The sequence below is a fragment of the Gossypium arboreum genome, chromosome 4 (genome assembly GCF_025698485.1).
Source record: "Gossypium arboreum isolate Shixiya-1 chromosome 4, ASM2569848v2, whole genome shotgun sequence".
NCBI lineage: Eukaryota > Viridiplantae > Streptophyta > Magnoliopsida > Malvales > Malvaceae > Gossypium > Gossypium arboreum.
In genome coordinates this window covers 88,437,413-88,441,507 of record NC_069073.1, presented here as the reverse complement: position 1 = coordinate 88,441,507, position 4,095 = coordinate 88,437,413, and the positions used below count along the sequence as shown (strand labels likewise).

At 39.6% G+C, this 4,095-nt stretch overlaps 1 non-coding gene across 1 annotated transcript; it reads left to right on the top strand.

Annotated features, from left to right (window-relative positions):
* Positions 1–2,934: 2,934 nt before the first annotated feature.
* LOC128291943 (small nucleolar RNA R71) lies at positions 2,935–3,041 on the top strand. The gene has a single exon (XR_008281927.1). It is a non-coding gene; the product is annotated as a small nucleolar RNA R71 (small nucleolar RNA).
* The last annotated feature ends 1,054 nt before the right edge of the window (positions 3,042–4,095 follow it).

Sequence of the window (4,095 nt, the reverse complement as noted above, 5' to 3'; positions counted from 1 at the left end):
CTCTAAGTTTGATGACAAACTCACCTCTTCCTTGGGTGGAAGCCCCTTCGACGACTCACCATGCTCGGACGTTGCCTTTCCTTTGGCTACGGCTTGCTTTGGACAATTCCGCAACTCATGCGGACCATGACACAAGAAGCACTTTACTCGCTTCTTTTTGCTCCTCTTAGCCCTCTTGGCTTCGGCATTTCCCTTGCTCGAACCAAGCTTCTTGGGCTTCTTGTCTGCTCCATCGTTCCCATGTGCGATTAATAAAATAAGCCCAGTCTTCACACGGCCTAGGACACACTCGTGTGTCCAGGTCGTGTGCAATGTTGTTCGTTTCTCCCACACCCGTGTGGTCTCCTACACGTCTGTGTGCCCGAACACATGGCCGTGTGCCTCGCCCATGTAGCTCTCTCACTTGATTTAAATTCAAAATATTAAGCTCCAGTTTTCACATGGCCTAGGTCACGCCCGTGTATACAGATCGTGTGGTCCACATGGTTGTATTGCATGCCTGTGTGGATTCTTTTAGCTTGTGTCTTTGTCGATTTTTAGGAATTTAAGCTTCAGGGCTCACACCGCCAAAGACACGCCCGTGTGTACTAGCCGTGTGGGTTACACGGTCGTGTCACATGGTCGTGTAACTCTCTGTTGATTTCCTTAAAAATATAAAAACTAAGTCCCAAGATCCACACGGCCAAAGACACGCCTGTATGTCCAGGCTGTGTGGGGTATACGGCCATATCACACAACCGTATAACTTGTTATCGTGCCCATGTTAAGTCACACGGCCTAGGACATGTCCAGTGTCCAAGCCGTGTTGGTCAAAAACCTGCATTTTAATGTTCCGTTGATTTTAAAAAAATAAGAAAGTTAACAATGTTAGTACTCGTGTTGCCTCCTGAGAAGCGCGTATTTAAAGTCTAAGCTCGACTTACCTCGTATTCACATGGTCATGTTGGATCACGGAGTCAAGACTCCTCTTCCGCGCTGTCAATTCCTTTATTTAAATAAGGTTTAAGTCGAGTACTATTTACCTGAAAAGTGCCAAAATGAGAATGAGTTACCTCGGCTGTACCGTATGGAAAGACATTGAGTACTGTCAAAGGAGTTGCTTTGTTTGCGTTAAGCTCTGAAATTAAAATTCGAGGGTCAGTTTCATCTAATAACACCTGGTCCCTAATCTTGAATTGGTTTATCTCATCTTTATGCTCGTCATGGTTTTGTTTTGATTCGACATTGAGTATTTTTGGTTTCTTCTTGACATGTGTCCGCCATTCGTCTAGTTCATCAATCTGAAGCCTTCGTTCTTCATGAACTATTCTAATGTTGCCGCATGAACTAGAACGTGGCTCATTTGTGCTTCTCAAAAATTTTTACTACAAAGAGGATTGAACCACATGATTAGTCTTATTGTCAGGATTTAGAAAGTCATATTCATCACTCGATGTCTTAACCGAATCATGAGCCTGAAGAATGATTGTTTCGTCACCGAGATGAAGCGTTAGTTCACCTGTACCAACATCTATGATAGCTCTAGCAGTTGTTAAAAAGGGCCGACCTAGAATTAAAGCTAAGTCACTATCCTCATCCATGTCTAGAACAACAAAGTCGACTGTGAATATAAATTTATCAATCTGAACGAGTACGTCCTCAACAATGCCCCTAGAAAATCTAATTGTTTTGTCTGCCAGATGAATACTCATCCTAGTTTGTTTAAGTTTCCCAAGACCTAGTTGTTTAAACATCTTTTAGGGCATGACATTTATACTCGCCCCTAAATCGGCCAAAGCATTATCAATATTTAAATTACCAATTAAATAAGGAATAGTAAAACTCCCTGGATCTTTCAACTTGTTGGGTAGTTTGTTTTGTAGAATTGCTGAGCAAACTGTATTTAATTCCTCATGTGACGAATCATCAAACTTTTGTTTGTTTGCCAGAAGCTTCTTTAAAAATTTAACTGAGTTGGGCATCTGTGAAAGAGCTTTAATAAATGGTAAGTTGATATGTAATTTTTTAAAAAGTTAAGAAATTTACAGAATTGTTCTTCTGTGTGGTATTTCTTTGTCGCATTGGGGTATGGCACACGAGGTGTATATTCTTTACTCACCAGTTTTTCTTTACTCTGGTTTTCATCCACCTTATCTTTACTTACCACGCTTTCTTGCCCTGGCTCTGGTTTGGACTTAACTAACCCTTCTTCATATCGAACAATAATCGCATGGAGTTGCTCTCTTGGGTTAGTCCCAGTGTTTCTAGGCAGGCTACCTTATGGTCTTTCTGAGATTAGCTTAGTAATCTGACCTATTTGATTCTCGAGCTATTGAATCGACACTTGTTAATTTTTAAGCGCTGTTTTGGTGTTTTGGAACCGTGTTTCTGACACTGAGATGAATTTTTTTAGCATCTCCTCAAGGTCTGGCTTTTTCTCATGTTGGTAAGGTGGTTGTTGAAAACCTAGAGGAGGTTGCGGTCTCTGATTACCTTGACCACCCTAAGAGAAGTTGAGATGGTTCTTCCAATTTGCATTGTAAGTATTACTATAGGGGTTATTCTGAGGTCTAGAATTGTTGCCCATATAGTTGACTTGTTCATTCGTAGTGCTAGGGTCGTAGGCTAGGCATTCTGGATCCTCCTCCACTTGTGTCACACTGCATCATCGGTTGAACCTGTGTAGAAACATATAAACCATCAATCTTTTTATTTAAGAGCTCTACCTGGTTTGATAACATGGTGACCGTGTTGAGGTTGAAAACACCAGCGGCTCTTGTCAACTTTGTCCTTATGACTTGCCATTCATAATTATTCAGTGACATCTCTTCAATGAACTCATAAGCCTCCTCAGGTGTTTTGTTATTTAGGGTACCACCGGTGGCTGCATCGATCTGCTGTCTAGTTGAGGGGTTCAAACCATTGTATAAAGTTCGAACCTGTAACCATAAGAGTAACCCATGGTAAGTGCACATTCTTAATAAATCCTTATACCTCTCTCATGCATTGTATTGGGTATCTAAGTCCATTTGCACAAAGTAAGAGATATCATTTTTCAACTTTGCCGTCTTGGCCGGTGGAAAGTATTTCAACAGAAACTTTTCAGTCATTTGGTCACAAGTAGTGATAGAACCTCGTGGTAAAGAGTTTAACCACTGTTTAGCTTTATTCCTCAATGAAAAGGGAAATAACCAAAGGCGAATGACATCATCAGAAATGCCATTAATTTTGAAAGTATCACAGTACTCCAGAAAGTTAGCCAAATGAGTTTTTGGATTCTCATCTTGCAAACCATCGAACTGAATAAACTGTTGGATCATCTGAATGGTGTTCGGCTTTAGTTCGAAGTTATTTGTAGCAATAGCAGGTCTCACAATACTCGATTCAGCCCCCACTAAATTAGGCTTGGCATAGTCATACATAGTACGAGGAGCAGGATTCTGATTTACATGATTAGTGGCAACCACAGGAGGTAGCGGGTTATTCCGATTTTCAGTCATCTCTTTGGTGATATTGGTATCATCCTCATGCTCTTCCTCTATATACTGTAGACTCCACCTTATTTCTCTATGATTTCTGCGAGCTGTGCTTTCAATTTCACTGTCAAATAATAGCGGTCCTGATGGGTTTCTTCTATTCACAAACTACAAGAACCTGCCTGAAGCAAATAAGAGAAAAAGTTAGTAAATTAAAGTAAGAATAAAAATAAAAATAAAAATAAATAAAAAATGGATAAAGTAATAAAAATTAAGTGTTCCTAATATTTTAGTCCACAACAATGACACCAAAAACTTAATGGGCCACGAAACTAACTAATATTTCGACGAAGGTAAGCGCACCTATCGAATGGTAGTATAGTTATGGTGAGTCCGGAATATCGTATCCATAAGGACTAAAAGTACTAATAATAACTTTCTTTCTATTATTTATCCTATAATTAAAGGGATTTGTTTTAATCTAACTAATTAACTATGAATGCGACAGAGAACGAATTAGGAAAATACTTAAAAAAACCAATGAGAGAGACAATACCCAGGAAAAAATCCACCTAGACTTCACTTATTATTCCGACTCTGAATCAAATGATTTATTCACTTGATTTGATCAATAGAAATC